General features: G+C 41.3%; 1 pseudogene; it reads left to right on the top strand.

The window, feature by feature from the left end:
• The first annotated feature begins 8,366 nt into the window (after positions 1 to 8,366).
• LOC142436469 (kelch-like protein 7 pseudogene) lies at positions 8,367 to 9,294 on the top strand (annotated as a pseudogene).
• The last annotated feature ends 8,294 nt before the right edge of the window (positions 9,295 to 17,588 follow it).

Raw genomic sequence — 17,588 nt, 5'->3', positions numbered from 1 at the left:
AAAGCATTCACTCTCCACTTAAGCCCTTTGCATCAGGTCCTCTTTTTTTTTTGTTTCCCCCGCCCTCCCCGCTCCCCCCTCCCAATGTGCCCTTGGTAATTTATACATCGTTATTTTGTTATATCTTGCCCTATCCGGAGTCTCCCTCCCCCCACTTCTCTTCCATTCCTTTCCCAGTGATGAGGTCACACGTGGACCCCTGTAATCAGTTCCCCCTTTCCAACCCACTCGCCCTCCGCTCTGCCAGCATCGCCCCTCACACCCCTGGTCCTGAAGGTATCATACACCCTGGATTCCCTGTGCCTCCAGCCCCCATATGCACCAGTGTACAACCTCTGCCCTATCCAGCCCTGCAAGGTAGAATTCGGATCATGGTAGTTGGGGGGAGGAAGCATCCAGGACCCGGGGGAAAGCTGTGTTCTTCATCGGTACTACCTCGCACCCTCATTGACCCATCTCCTCTCCTGAACCCCTCTGTGAGGGGATCTCCATTGGCCGAACTTGGGCCTTGGGTGTCCACTCTGCACTTCCCCCTTCATTCAATATGGTGTATATATATATATATATATATATATATATATATATATATATATATATATATATATATACACACACATATATACATATACACACATATATCTTTTTTTTTTTGCATGATGCCTTATACCTGGTCCCTTTGGCACCTCATGATCACACTGGCCGGTGTGCTTCTTCCATGTGGGCTTTTTTGCTTCTGAGCTAGATGCCCGCTTGTTCACCTTCAAGCCTTTAAGACCCTAGTCACTATCTCTTTTGATACCCGGGCACCATCAGCTTTCTTCACCACATTTGCTTATGCACCCATTTGTCTTCAGCGATCCTATCATGGAGGCGTGCAGCCAATGATAGGATTTTTTTGTTCTTTGATGCCTGATAACTGATCCCTTTGGGACCACTCGATCACACAGGCTGGTGTGTTCTTCCATGTGGACTTTGTTGCTTCTGAGCTAGATGGCCGCTTGTTTATCTTCAAGCCTTTAAGACCCCAGTCACTATCTCTTTTGATAGTCGGGCACCATCAGCTTTCTTTACCACATTTCCTTGTTCACCCACTTTGGCTCCAGCAGTTGTGTCGGGAGAGTGAGCATCATAGAGTTCCAATTTAATTAAAGAAAGTATTCATGCATTGAGGGAGTGTTTGAGTAGAGGCCCAAGGTCCTTCCGCCACCTTAATACTTAACCTATAAATATAGACACATCGATCTACTTTCCCATCCTCCTATATATATTTGCATGTACATGTCTTTGTCTAGACCTTCATAAATGCCCTTTGACTCCTAGCTCTTTCTTCCATCTCCCTTGACTTTCCTCCTGCCCTACTACCATGCTTCGTCGCCACCTGGGCTAGAGTATACCTCTTCTCTAAGCAACCTTACCCTTGATCATTCACCACCAGACCTGCCACTCCCCTTTCTCTACCATTTGGGGTCCCATGTTGTTCCCTTGTCCCTGTGTTTGTGAACACCACTTCCTTACCCACCCTACCCACCACCTCAAGTCCTCCCAGAACTGTTGGTCCCATTGTTTTTCCTCCAGATAGTTCATCCAGCCTGTCCTATTCAGACAGACCTGTGGAGACACTAACATGCACGAAAACAAGACTGAGGAAAACAAAGCAACAGTATACAACCTGACAACAAAACAACAACAAACCACTGACAAAGAACAAAACAAAACACTTCCCAAGAGCAAAGCTTGTAGTTAGTTCAGGGATCATTTGCTGGCCCTTAGGAGCGTTTTCCAGTCTAGACTGTTAGGGCACCACGCCCTGGCCCCAAAGTCCACTTTCAGCATTCCCTGTGGACCTTGACACTCCATTCCCTTGCTGTTCTGCTGCACTCCCCCAGTGCTTTGCCTCAGTGTGGTGGGATCAGGTCAGGTGCAATTCCCACACTGTGTCTCCGGTACAGTCCCCTGTATAGCCCTTAGCCAATGAGGGGCATCATTTCTCATAGTGGGGCCAGCCATGTTGTTCTCTCTATGGACTGGCTGCTCTACTCAGGAACATCATCCTCACGGCCTTGTGGGCCAGGCTGTGTTGCACTCTCTCCTCCTGCCCCTTCATCTACTCCCGTGTGCTCTGATAAGATATGTTCATCTCCCGGAGCTGCAGAGTCAATGTCATCCTTTGGAACAAATTATTTTGGGGGGAGGGGCAGGAATCCACTTAATTTATGGTGCTGGGGCCAGCCTCCCAGACCTCTCCACTGGTTCCCTACACCACGCCGGATATTGCATTCACACCTTGCGGCACTGGGTTGAAGTCTGGTCCCACTTTCCCTGTGGAGATATAAACAATACCCTCCCTTGGGTGGATTAGTGCCCCATGCCCCCACTACTCTTTTCTTCCTTTTGTTTTCCTTTCCCCCCCTCCTCCACCATTGTCTACCATGTGCATCCCTGGTTTTGGTCTGGTCTCTGCCATACTACACCGTCTTCACCCCACAAATGTTTGTATACAGTAGCTTTTCCCCCTATGCCACTTTGGTTTTTAAAAAAATTTTTAAATTCTTACCTCAGCGGGCTCATGTTGTACTTGTCCTTTTGTGCCTGACTTACTTCGCTTATCATGATTTCCTCCAGTTCTTCCCATGCCGCTATGTGCCTCATACGTTCATCACTGCTTTTTAGCGATACGTAGTACTCCATTGTATGTATATACCACAGTTTTTTTAATCCACTCGTCAGTTGATGGAAATTTGGGTTGCTTCCAAGTCCTTGCAATTGTGAACTGTACCGCAATGAACATTGGAGCACAGATGTCTGGTCTTGGTTTGTTTCTTGCCTCTTCTGGGTATATGCCCAGTAGGGGGATTGCTGGGTCATATGGTAACTCTATTTCCATCTGTTTTAGGTATCGCCAGATTAATTTCCATAGTGGCTGTACGTACTTACAAGTGCAACAGCAGTGGATGAGAGTTCCTGTCTCCCCACAGCCCCTCCAACACTTGTTGCTTTCTGGTTTTTTGAATTGGGCTACCATTGAGGGTGTCAGGTAGTACCTCATTGTTATTTTAATTTGCATTTCTCTTATGGCTAAAGATCGGGAACTTTTTCTCATATGTTTGTTGGCCATTCGAATTTCTGTCCCTGTAAAATTTCTGTTCAAGTCCTTTGCCCATCTTTCAAGTGGGCTATTGGTTTTTTTTCTTTTTGGAATCTAGCAGCGTATTGTAAATTTTAGTAATAAGACCTTTGTCTGATGTGTCATTGCTAACGATGTTTTCCCAGTCTGTGGACTCTCTTATCACTCTCTTGGTGAATTCTTTAGATGTACACAAGTGTTTTATTTTCAGTATATCCCATTTTTCAATTTGTGCCTCCTCTGCCAGCACCACTTTTTAAAGAGGGAATCTGCTTCCCATTTGATATGTGTGTGACCCTTATCAAAGATCAGTTGCCTGTATGCTGATGATTTTATTTCTGGGTTTTCAGTTCTTTTCCATTGGTCTGAGTATCTGTCATTGTACCTATACCATGTGGTTTTGACAACTGTGGCTGTATAGTATATGCTGAAGTCAGGTAAATCAAGCCCTTTTTTTGAGGAGTTCTCTGCTAATTCTAGGTTTCTTCCCTCTCCATATGAAGTTCATCATTAGTTTTCCACTTCTGTGAGGAAAGATGAGGGTAATTGTATCGGGATTGCATTAAACTTATATAGTGCCATTGGCAGAACTGGTATCTTGACTATATTGAGTCTTCTAATTCATGAGCATGGCATACACTTCCATTTGTTGAGGTCACTATTGTTTTCTTGCAATAGTGTTCTGTAGTTTTCCCCATATAGATCTTTTGTTTTTTAAGTCAGGTATATCCCTAGATATTTCAATTTGTATTTGGCTATTGTGAAAGGTAACACCTTTTTTTATCTCCCCTTCTGTGGCCTTATCTGATGTGATGGACTTTTGTTGATCTTGTATCCTGCCACTTTGCCAAACTCCTCTATTGCTTCTAGTACTCCCCTTGTGGAACTTTTGGGATTTTCCATATATAAAATCATATCATCTGCAAATAACGATAGTTTCACCTCTTCCTTCCCCAGACGAATATCTTTGATGTCTCTTCTTTGCCTTATGCTGTTAGCTAATACCTCCAGCACAATATTAAATAAGAGTGGGGACAAGGACATTCTTGCCTGGTCCCCCTTTTCAGTGGGAATGTGTTAGTCTTCTCCATTGACTACCAGGTTGTCTGTTGGTTTTTCATATATAGCTTGTATTGTCTTCAGGAACTTTCCTTCCATTTCTATCTTCGCTAGTGTCTTAAACAGGAATTGGTGTTGGATGTTGTCGAATGCTTTTTCTGCATCTATGGATATTATCATGTGATTCTTATAATTTTTCATGTCAATGTGATGAATAATACTAATGGTCTTTCGTATGTTGAACCATCCCTGCATCCCTGAAAATGAATCCAACTTCGTCATGGTGAAATGTTTGTTTTATATTCTTTTGTAGTCTGTTGCCTAGTATTTTGTTAAGGATTTTTGCATCAATGTTCATTAGGGATATTGATCTGTAGTTCTCGATTCTTGTGGGATTCTTGCCCGGTTTTGGTATCAGACTTATACTAGCTTCATAGGAGGAATTTGGGAGTTTGCCATCTTTTTATATGCTCTGGAAGATTTTGTGTAGGATTGGGGTTCGTTTTTTCTATAGTTTATTTTGTATAGTTTTCTTATTTTCCCTCTCCTGAATCTCAGCCCTGATTTTTATAATTTCTTTTCTTTTTCTATTAGTAGGATTGTCCTGCTGACTCTGCTCTAGTCGTAAATTTTGTGCCAGCATATCAGTCCTGAGGCTCTCTTCCTTTCTCAGATGTGCATGTATTGCTATGAAACTTCCTCTGATGACTGCCTTTGCTGTGTCCCATAACTTTTGGAACTTAATGTGCTCATTCTCGTTGGTTTCTTGAAATTTCCCAATTTCATCTCAAATTTGCGCCAGTACACACTCCATTTGCAGTAGAGAGTTATTCATCCTCCAATTGTTTGCTCTTGTTTCTTTGTCTTCCTTTTGTTGATTTCCAGCCTTATGACACAGTGGTCAGAGCGAGAGATATGTATTATTTCAATGTGCTTAAATTTATGTAGATTTGCCTTATGCCCCAGCATGTGGTTTATCTTCGAATATGTGCCATAAGAACTTGAAAATAACATGAATTTTTTTGTTTTGTTTTTGGATGAAAAGCTCTGTAAATATCTATCAGGTCAAATTTTCTAGTTGTGGAGTTTAGCTCTCTAGCTTCCTTGTTGAGTTTCTTTCTCTGTGATCTATCTTTCTCAGGGAGTGGTGTGGTGAAGTCACCCACTATAATCGTCAAGTCTGTAATTTCATTTTTAATTTTTCGTAGTGTTTGGTTGACGTATTCAGCGGGTCTCTCATTCGGGGAATATATGTTTACAATGCTTAGTGGTTCTTTGCCTACCATTCCCTTGAGCATTATATAGTGTCCCTCCTTATCTCTTTTTTGGTTGGCACTTGGAGATCAATTTCATCCGAGATTAGAATTGCAACCCTGCTTTTTCTGTATTGCTGATTGCTTTGTAGGACTTCTCCAGCCTTTGATTCTCAGGCGATTTTTGTCTGTAGCTTTGAGATGTGTCTCCTGTGGGCAGCAGATAGATGGGTTGTGTTTTCGAAACCATTCTGGTAGTCTCAGTCTTTTAATGCCTGAGTTCAGTCCATTGATATTCAGGTTTATTATCTCCATCTGCGGATTCTGTGATGTCATCTTATACCTTTTGTGTTGGGAGTTTTCACACGTTCCTTTCTCATTAGTGTGTTGTGCATGTGTGTGAGTATCATTCTTGACTTCTTTCCATCCTTAAGCCAATGTTATCTTGAAGTCTGTTTTCTCTTTGTTGCCCTCTGGGTGAGGTTGTTCTAGGTGTTGGTCTCTTATATATGCTTTTTCAGTGTTGCTCTTTTGCCCATACTGCGTCGGCAAGGATCTTTTGTAGGGCTGGGTTTCTTCTAACGTATTCTTTGAGTTTTTCCTTGTGTGGGAAGACTCTAACTTCTCCATCTATCTTGATCGATAATTTGGCTGGGTAGAGTATTCTTGGGTTTGCATTATTTTCCTTCAATTTTTGGAATATCTTACTCCACTCACTCCTTTTCTTCATAGTTTCTGCTGATAGGTCTGAGCATATTCTTATTTGAGAACATTTATATGTGATTGCTTCTTTTTCCCTAGCTGCTCCCCTTTCTGATTTTCTCCTTTTCCTCAAAGTTGGATAATTTACCTGTTATGTGCCTTGGTGACTTCTTTTTTGGGATCTAGTCTAGCTGGTGCTATTTCCGCCTCCAGAGTGGTTGCCTGGTTTTCACTCATTATGCTGGGGAAGCTTTCCTCCAAGAATTATCTCACTATTGTTTCAGATGACTTCTTTGTTGTGTCTTCCTCTGGTAACACAATAATTCTAATATTGTTCCGCTTCATAGCATCAGACATAACTCTTAAGTTTTCTTCAGCTTCTCTGATGATCTTATTAGATTTTTGTCTGTGTTTGTTAAAGTCTTCTTGGCTGTCCTCCAAGTCATTGATGCGGATCTCTGATTCCTCCATCGCTTCTCAAAGTCCAAGAGGCTGCTACTGGTTTCTGTTGTCTCCTCCCTAAACTCCTGTATTTCCCTTTGGTTTATGACTTTTACCTCTTCCATCATTTTATCCATTTTCTGTATTGTTTCCCTCATATCCTATATGACTCCAAGTAGCATTCTGAAAATTTCTTTCTGTGGCAGCGCCATGTCTGCTTCTTCTATGCATGTCATTATGTTTAGGACATCTTCTGCCATTTTCCTTTGTTTCTCACATTTTTATGTTGAGGTCTTTGGGGCTGATGGCTGTTTGCATTGTGTTGTTTTAGAGGAGCCAGATACCATTTTCCAGGGAGTCGGAGGGCACTGGCTCTCTTTGGGAGACTTGTAGGAGTGTTTCTTCGAACTGCCTATAGCTTATTTCACTATGGAATTAACCTACCACTTTATCCTCCTGTCATTTCCCTATCATGAGAGAGTCCCAGAAGGCTGGTGGGTTGCCTTCTTTGGTGAGCAGAGGTTCTTGCAACAGCTTGGAATGTTAATGAGTGTTGGTTGAGCTGCCTTATGCCCCCAGGTACACAGGCCACAGGCAGGAATTCCCCAGTGATAAGTTGGGCAGTTTCCCATGGAAGGAAAGAGGACCTTTCCCTAGCCTCGGGCAAGCTACACAGGTTGGAGCTCACCTAGCTGGGTGTGGTACAGTCTTAAATGCCCTAGGCCAAAGGGAGTGTTCTGGAGGTCAGCAGTGGAGTGTGAGAGAACAAGAAAGAGACAAAGAGGAGGGAAAAAAATTAAAAGTAAGACTGTTTCGACTGTGCAGGGAATATAAGGAAGAGAGGGAAACAAAAGCAACTATGCAGCTGAGTCCCACTCCCCACCCATGGAGCTGCAAGGCTTTAGTCCCTCTGCAGCCCTCAAAGACCATGGGGGACAGAGACAGAGATATAAACAAAAGCAACAATGTAGCTGAACCCTGATCCCTGCCAGTGGAGCTGCCAGGGTATGGGTTTAGTCCCTGCCCAGACGCAGAAGTGGCAAGCTGTGGCTGTGCTGTGAAAAAGCCCCTGAACAGCCTTCTAGGGCTGTGGAGGAACAGAGAGCAGAGATGTAAGCAGAAGCAACAGTGTAGCTGAACCCTGATCCCTACAGGTGGAGCTGCACGGGTCCTGTCCAAGCCCTGAGGCAGGTGAAAGCATACTGTGGCTGTGTTGAGACCAATCCCCACTACAGGCTCCAGATGGTCCCTGCTCCAGCAGATAGAGTGGCGGGGCCAAGGTCACGCCCCAGCAGGCTTCCACTGAGCTGTGCCCAAAGCCCTCAAAACCCCATGGGTCTGTGGCTACTTACCTTTGTGATGTTCCTCCTATGTTCCAGCAGTGGTGAATTTCCCTCTAAGCAACTCTCCTTGACTGGGTTCTACGGAGTCCCTCTGGTATGTGTCCAAGTCATCTTTTTTTTATGGATAGAAGAATTTTTATTTTTCTCTCTTTGTTAGCCTTTTTTTCTTCCCTACCAAAAAATGTCTTGTTTTCGGAATCCTAGGCTCATCCACCACCTTGCTACAGCTCTGTCCCTGACGCAGCCTAGCTTGCCCTGGAGCTGCTGCCGGAACCACACAGCCCAGCCTGGTGTTTCCGCAGAGGGTGAGCCGCCGCCGCCTCCATAGTCAGCCTGCCCTCAGCATTCGGCCCACACAGAAGGGACCCCTGCCGGAACGCAGTCTGCAGTCCACAATCTGCACCAAGCCCGGAGAACCTCAGACAAGAGTCGAGCTCAGGGAGGATGTCAGGCTCCAGGGTGTCACAGAGCAGCAAGAGAAAGACCAAGAAGAAACCTGACACTTGGGAAGAAGCGAAATTTCTGGTGGGCTCCATGGCAGTCATGAATGGCATGCGAAAGCAGAGAACTTTTTGCGATGTGATTCTCGTGGTCCAGGAAAGAGAGATCCCTGCTCATCGTGTGGTCTTGGCTGCAGCCAGCCCAGTTTTTAATGTCATGTTCACAACTGGCATGCTCGAATCAAAATCCTCTGAAGTAGAACTCAAAGACGCAGACCCTGACGTTATTGAACACCTGGTGGAATTTTCTTACACTGCAAGGGTTTCTGTGAATACCAACAATGTGCAGTCTCTGTTGGATGCCGCAAACCAGTACCAGATGGAACCTGTGAAGAACATGTGTGTTGATTTTTTGAAAGAGCAAGTGGATGCTTCAAACTGTCTCGGTCTAAGCATTCTAGCAGAGCGTCTAGACTGTCCTGAGTTGAAAGCCACTGCAGATGCCTTTATTGACCATAATTTCCCTGACGTTTCCAAAACTGAGGAGTTTCTCCACCTTGATGCTGAGCTAGTAACAAGTCTGCTCAACCAGGACTCCTTGACCGTGAGCGCAGAGGAGGAGGTTTATGATGCTACCGTCAGGTGGCTGAGATATGATGCGCCGAATCGCCAGCCTTTTATGGTGGATGTCCTTGCTAACATCAGATTTCCTCTTATCTCAAAAAAATTTCTTATGTAAAACCATCCCATTTGAATCCCTCATTCAAGACAATCCTGAGTGCCTTAAGATGGTGATGAATGGAATGCGGTATCATCTACTGTCTCCTGAGGATCAGAAAGAACTGGCAGATGGAGCAAGGCCTCGAAGACCACAGTCTTGTAGATATTTTAAGCCAAAGTTGGAAAAAGGTGCATATGGCACACGATCCTGAAGTGAGAATGTAACTTCAGAATTTCATTTGATGCATGTTTTGCTCTTTAAAATTACCTGTGTTGATAACTATTTTGTATATCCAACCACATGTTTTTAGTCTTCAAGTAGAACAGTTTAAGTAACTGAAGAATTGACCCCAAATTTTCAAAAAAAGTCTCATTCAATAAAGTATGTTATTCTCAAAAGCCAGCATTATTAGAATTCCATCACAATATGTTCAGTATTTATATTAAATGTGCCCACCCTCCCTTATTTTTGTTATAAAACTTTGTCTTGGAAATATTTTGCCACTTACTAGGACCTATTTATATTTTTTCATATTAATTATTTCTAATATAATAATTGCAGAGGCAGCTTTTGTTAGAAATTATTTACCTTGCCTCATGCAAAGTGAACAGTAGTTTATACTCTGATATAAGTAGGCTACTTATTAAATAGGATTGCTTGGTAATTATTTTTAAATTCTTATACTTGGCATTGTTCAGAAATCTGGAATGATATTAGCTGTCATTCATTGAGACCCTCCCATAGCTGCCCTATACCTGCCAGGAATGGTGGCTTTTCCTTATTATTAAATTGATTTCCGTCAGAGAACATTTTCAGTGGTAGCATATAATTTTCCAGAATTAAGTCAATATATTTTTGGAGCTAATAAACTTATACACTATTATCTCTATATATTCCTTGGATTTAAATGATGACAGGAGGAATTACTGTATTAATTACTGGCTGAAAAATGATAGAAAAGGAAATCTTAATCTTTTTTCAAATATTGTCAAGAAATGACTTCTTGGCACTCTATTTTAAAGGTGAATCATACCATTCTGAGGATGCCAGGGAAGAGAGAAGAACTTTCAATCTATGAAAAGAGGATAATTGGATTTCAAATAGTTCACTGAGAAATTTAATTAAAAATAACCAGATTTCTTTTTTTTTCACAACTTTTGGAAGATTGCTTTATGATCCTGAGGGAAAGAGAAGGGTGAGTATGTTGGGCAGAAATATATTAACCATTGTGCATTTCAAGGAAGGTTCACCATTGCCATTTCGGTGTTCTAATTGGAAAATTCTCCTTTAGAGATGACAGACTATTTCTTGTGCTCCTCATTTTAAGTGGGGGCTCCTCTTTTGGCTTGATATCTCTGCATAATTTAGGCGATGGGTTCCGTGGCCTTTTGTGTCCACTGTAGTTTGACAAAATGGCAGGCCATTCTTAGGCCTGGTACACTCTTGATAGATTCTTATATAGAAAACCTAGATTTTTATTTTATTTTCCCTCTTACCATACCTATCGATGTTTGGGATATATTTCTCCTATTGATAATGGTGAGTTGGGTATTTCTCAAACTACTGACGTTCAGATGTGAGACAACTTCCAATTCTGTTTAAGACCGATGCCTCTATCCTTTTCTGGGAATTTTATTACATACCCTGAAGTCATTCAAGGCTCTTGTCTACATTTTCTATTGATTATGTATTTTATAATGAATGTTGGATTGTGAGTGTGAACATGGCAAAGGTAGGTAATTTCTTTTTTGTCTTCAAACTAGGACCAACAACTCTTTTTTAAATAGATTGTGAACACATGTTCTCTTAATAAGCACTTTCATAAATAATAGTATAATAGAGAAAAACATTTTCATCTGTTGAAATCTACTATGTGGTTCATTTTGCATAAGCATGAATAGGAATGTAAGACAGGTGTAACAGTACTAAATAAAAAGAGGAATGAAAATAATGAAGTCATCTTTATGAACGTCACAGAAAGCATGTTCTCCCTTTATTCCGGCTCGTAGCTCAGAAACTGTTGATAGAGGTTACTGTTCTCAGCCCAGATTAGGTGGAGGATAGGATTGAGATGGAAAAACCCTTGCTTACAGTTAAATATTATACATGTCAATTAATAGTTGTTGTAAACTGTGTTTCTCTACATATTTGTAAGTGATGATGTAGCAATCCCTGGTGCCACAAAGTTCACGATCATGGATGCTATTTGAAAGGTGAGCAGGTACCACCCACCAGCTGGCCCCTTGCACAATTAAACTCACAATCTGTGTCCAAAAAGATTACAGTTTAGAGATCCCTATGGGGGCAGTTCCAGTCTCTACAAAGGGTGACCTGTAGTCAAAATGGACGATACATATACAAAACAACATATCAGTGATGCAGTCTGGACTCTCCCTAACAGATATTAAACACATGTTTCCTCCTGGTGCTCCTAATCTGAGTTCTAGTCTAGTCAACTGTTTTGGATAATGGCAAGTTTGCTCTTTATGATACTACTTAGTGGAATCATAAATAATTTTCATTTTGCCTTTTAAACTTGGAAGATTTTCCTGAACCTTATGGCTTCATATACTACTTTCATTATATTTTGAAATTAATTAATTGTCATTTCTGTTTTCTGTATTCATTGCTACACTTCACTTACTCTCTATTAGAATGTGATCATCTCTTAAGTGTCCTCACTATTTGAAGAAAACAAAACATTTTGAAGGCTCTTATAGTTCTTGTACCCACTCATCAATTGTATCAAGATAATTTGTACGTATGTCATCATCACTATTTCCTAGACATTTCTTTTCTTCTTTTTAAAAAAATCAATTTATTGGGGGCTCGTACAACTCTTATCACAATCCATGCATCCATCATGGTCGTCTCCTCACTCTTAGTTTGCAGATTTCAATGTGCTCTGCAGATAATTTTGTCCCACGGTCTCCTCTCCTAGGAAGAAGGACTCTGTTTCAAACAGCACTCCATTTCCAGACCCGTGTGTCCTGCGCACTTCTACTGGACAAGCTACAGCGATTTAACAAAGAATATTAATAGGTTCAGAGATTGAAAAAATACTCAGTTCAGTTTTCAACATAAAATAAAATTTGAAAACCTTCAATACGAATAATGAGTTAAATTTGAGATATGGCAACACAGAAAATCAGTCTACAAATGAGATGGATGTACTCAGATAAATGACAATTTATCTTAGTGTTTCCTCGAGGTACGAACATTTTTCACCCTGTTCTCAGAACTACGTTTTATGGGGATTCATGATAACCTGGAAGAGTTAGACCATAGAAGTGTTTGCTATATGTCATTTGCTTTGTTTTGTTGTTTTTTTTTCTCCTCAGGGGAGCAGATTCTTCCCATTCTAAATTGTAATGCAGGATTGTTATGCTGGGAATCTACATGGTGATGAAGTGGGAGAACAGGGAGTTTCTGTGTGTTCTTCTGATTGAGTCTGAACCTTTTATATCAGCTGGGCAGTAAGGCTCTGACCTTCATGCCTGTGGTGTAGTTTATAGTTTGGCCTGTCCATGCGCCTTTCCTTCATTGCAAAATCTCCTGTATGTTTGAACTTTTAATATCTGTTCACGATACCTTCGCACGTAGGTCTCATGGGTAGGATAAGGGGTGTCTGGTTGATAGGGGAAATATTTTACCTCCAGCTATGAAAAGTCAATGGATTTGACCTTTCTCTGGTGAGAAATCTTTTGAGTTGATAAAAGTCTCTCCCTCCAGTGTCTTAAACACAGGGCTTATTTTGAATGTTCACTTGAAAATCTGGAGGGGTTTTATACTCAAAGCTCACAAAGTTCGGGGCTCCACTAATGACTGGCCCCAGAACTTTCTCACTGTCTCAGTAAACAGTACTCTCTCTAGCAATTTATAAAATTTTAATTTATGTTTTTGTTTTATCAAAAACATGTGTTTAGTAGCTTCTGATTCAGGTAAGCAGAACACAGTTGTTCCCATCTGAATAGACCTCCTCTAGATTTCGGATGGCATTTGATATGCCAATTCACTTCAGTTCTCTGATGGTGCATGCACGGACTCCTAGCATCTGTGCACCCACGGCTCATGTTGCAAAATAAGAAGCAGGTGCCTGACTCAGAGAGGAGGAGACAGTCCAAGAGAGACAGAGCAGGGGTCCAGAGTAGAAATGGAGTGGCAGGTATCCAGAGAAGGCCTAGAGTTTGTACGTGGGCAGAAAGTTGTGGTCATCTCCACGTGACTACACATTATAGAGGGATGAATGGACTGATAGTATAGGATGTTTCATCACCCAGAACTGGGAAACTGATCTACATTTGATCAACCCTATTCTCAGTCCCTAGGTTCTTCAAGCTGAAACCTGAGAAACCAGTTCCCTGGCCTTGAAATGAAGTGTATCCAATGGTTACTAAGTTTCCTCGAGCCCTGAGCACTTGAATTGTTTTAGGACTATTCAGCAAGGAAGGATTCCCACACCCTCCGCCCCAGAAAATAGGTACTGTATACTACAAAAATATCTGAGTTTGGAGAGATATGTCCTAATCTTATGGGCTCTCACTAATCTTTTTCACAACACTGATATCATTTTTACATTAAAATTTACAACTTATGTTAATCTTGTTAATCTGTCTTTAATACATCTTGCAAAATTATTAAATTTATTTGGGGAGTTCTATCAGACTTATCATGATAAAATAATATTTCATCATATTTTAAAGAATGTATTGCTTGGTTTTGTATGTTTTCTGAATACTTTACATATTTTATATTATTTAATTGATTGCTTTTCAATTTTTCTTATAAAATATTTTGTAGGCTGGTTTTTATGTGAGGAGAGGAAATAAGAAAATTTTATGCCTATTAAAATAACATTTTGGTATACATTATTTTAAATGAGTAAAAAAATAGAAGTTCATGGAAGATATAGCTGACTATTTATGAAAACACACTCATTACATGTATAGTAATATTGAGGATGATACAGTAAAATGAGTAAGACTTACCCCACACCCACCACAGTGAATCAGTGAAAAATCGCTATACCTCATCACAGACACAGAGGAATGGCCCCCTTGAATGATCTGTATTATTCCATGAGAAGCTGATTGTGTCAGATCTCATCTATGAAGTGAGAGAAATTATAGGGGTCGTGTATAAATGGATACATCTGTACCCGTCATGACCAGCTGTCAACCCACATCATGAGATACACCCACCACTAGCCATCAGGATTCCAGACCACATTTGAGATGAGCAGCGGAGCTATCCTGGTGTGTGGCTCTGTCAAGTTCTCGAGGTTATCTCTTATTTATACCTGATGTAGACCAGAACTGCATTCATGAATGTGAATTATGAGCATGTATAAGTGCCCTATAGAGTTGAAAGCTGAAACCATCACCCCGATACAGCAATAAGCAAGGACATTGCCCTATAGGGTACTCTTGAACCACTGATACCGAAGTGCACTCATCAAGGAGTGACTATGGAGCTTTATTTTCCTATTGGCAGTCATCCTGGGTAAGATAAGACAGAGATGAGGCTGGAGAAAACACTGTGGCAGCTCCAGAGCCCTCACCTTCTGGTTTACCTCCTCACAGGTGTTATGCCCAGATGCAGTTCGTGCAATCTGAGGCAGAGGTGCAGAAGCCACGAGAGTAGGTGAAGGTGTCCTACAGGACTTCCGGATACACCTTCTCCAGCTATGGTACGAATTGGGTGTGACAAGTACCAGGAAAAGGCCTTTAGTGGAAGGACTGGATCAGTACCCACGCTGGGAAGTCAACATATGCCCCGGGCTTCACACAAGGCAGGAAGACATCTCCTGGGATGCGTCATTCAGCACAGTTTATCTACAGACTGGCAGCCTGAACTCGAGGACACTGCCACCTCTTCCTGTGTGAGACACACGCTGTAGAAATCCACATCCCGAGAGCGTCAGGACACCTGAGGGCAGGGCAGCTGTACTCGCTGAGGCAGTGACTCAGAATATTTAGTTGAATCTTCTCTTTATTTACCTCCTATGAACTTAGAGATGAGAAACAAAGACAATTACTTTCTGTGAAATTATCATTATAATACCGTGAAATTAAATCAGCCCCTCAAGGGGGGAGGTTAAAAATACCTTGGTATGTAGCCTTTCCTTATCTCTCTGTGTAAACACTTACATCTCGGTACTGACAACTATGCCGACTCCATGAAGGTTCGAATTACCACCTCCAGACACAATGAAAAAAACACAGTTTATTGGCAGAGAGAAGGTGAGAAAATGGAAGCCAAGACCATCTAGTACCCTGTGAGAAAAGAGGAAGAGGGAGTCAGTGTGATCCCAGACACAAACTTCCTGCTGGGAGAGACCTGGGCTGCAGGGGGGATTCAGAACCCACATATCGCAGGTCATACCCCAGGGGCAGGTGCCCATGCATGGTTTCAGGGCTGGTTTCTTCTTGTGATCTGGGGATGCTTCTCCATCGCACTGTTTCCCCCAAGGAATTTATCTATTTTTTTATGACAAAGGAATGCAAGATTATTGTATAAGAAATATTTAGAATCAGACTATTGCAGGTAGGATGTATAATAATGGAATTGAAATCTCAACGGCAGAAAGTGGGAAGGAGCAGATAAAATATAATTTTTATTTCTTAGTGTTATACCTCACTTATTTGTATATTAGTGTTTACAGCAAATGCATGTTTCAAGTACTGTTTGATAATAGTTGAATTGGTTGGATTTCCTTGAAGGCGGACATGATCTTATCACAAACAGTACTGTATTTCATGATGTGTTTAGCAAGATCCTTCCTGCCAATGAATGCCATCCCCTTCTCTTCATTGTGTTGTTCTTTGCGTAGTAAATCTTATGGTTTCCTGATCAACTTGCAATACCATTTAAGTCCTTTTAAGCTCACTAATGCCTAGAATACCAACTAACCTTCAAGTATCCCATTTCATCTTTTGCCCCTTCCAATCTTCCTAAATTTATAGTATGCAAATTATCAATTTTGATCATTAGAAGACTTTTGCGGCTCTTTCTCTTTACCTTGAGTCATGCCCCAGCAGCAAAGGAAGATCCTGACAGCTCCACTCCCAAAGCCTTTACCCAAATTACATCCTCATGGCTGAATCCCCTCCAAGAAACCAGCTCTACTTCAGTCACATTTTGAGTGCCCTCGAACATGAGGGGTCCATCCTCTAACAGTAGTTTCAACAATTTCCTAATTCCTTTTCTTATGCTGTCAGTATTTAACAATGCTTCAAAAGTATGCATAAGATTTTCAAAGCTTCTTCCACTGAAGAAGGTAGTGGGGTCCTTCTGCATTGTCTAGTCTTAGTCTGGAAGCTTTGATGAAATCTGTTCATTTTGGGTGATCCTGCTGGCATTTGATATAACAGTGACATATCTTCCAGCATCACAGCAACACACAAGCCACCACAGTATGATGAACTAACAGACAGGTGGTGAGAATATAACATTATTCCTTCAAAATACACCATACAAATTCTGGCTAATATTTTAATTACAACAAATAAATAATTGCCGAACTCCACCAAATAGTGGAGTAATTCAATTCAATATTTTCAATTTTGGTCTTAACATTTAAATAAAAAGCCATGAGGACATCAAGAATTTAAGTCATGAGAACAACAAGAATTTAATAAGTAAACAAACAAATAAATGGGTCTAGAAAACTAGAATCAATGACCAATATATAGCATACTCAACCCAAAACAAAACATATTGCTCCCGTTAGGCTGGAATATATTTCAGAAATAAAGTGAAGCATGAAACGAATAGAAACACATAGATATTTAATAGAAATACAGATAGATGAGAGATACAAGATATGGACAGGCTATATAGAGAAAATTGACAGCTAAATCAATAGTTCAGCAGATTGATGGACCAATTAATAGATTTATGATAGATAGATAAATAGATAGAAAGATAGCAGAGATAGGAATATGTATAGATGGATGACAGAGAGAAAGAGAAACTCGTTCAACAGACACCAGTGTCATTGTGCATTCAGGTTCAGGGGTTTGGGCTGAGTCCAGACAGATGGTGTTCACAGAACACTCTTGTCTATACTGAGATAAATTGAAGACTAAATGCACAAACTACTACATGCAGTGTGTCATAAGGAGGAAGGATGTTATAAAACAATGACTCACTCTTCAAGAGATTGTCTCAAGTACCTGGGTCCCCACAACAGGAACATATCAGTTATTTGATGTGTGTGGTGATGCAGATAAAAGTAGGTCAGGGAAGCTATGTGAGACCAGAGTGTAAGCACCACGAAGGGAAGGTTGGGATGTATTGCATAGGGTCTCGGGACAAACAGCACATGACCCAGTTCAAGACTCAGTGCATGGGGAGCAAGATACAGGTTTCCTTCCTGAATTTGGGGCCTCCCTATTCAATTTTCCCCTGTGTTATGGTTTTTATTCCTCTTCCTGTCTCTGAGAACCAAGATTTAGATGTTTTTAGCATAACCGTCAACTCCAGAGAACAGAGGGAGGAGAA

Source organism: Tenrec ecaudatus, unplaced genomic scaffold (assembly GCF_050624435.1).
Source record: "Tenrec ecaudatus isolate mTenEca1 unplaced genomic scaffold, mTenEca1.hap1 Scaffold_311, whole genome shotgun sequence".
Lineage (NCBI taxonomy): Eukaryota > Metazoa > Chordata > Mammalia > Afrosoricida > Tenrecidae > Tenrec > Tenrec ecaudatus.
The sequence above is the reverse complement of the archived record's forward strand: the minus strand, read 5'-3'. Positions and strand labels throughout refer to the sequence as shown.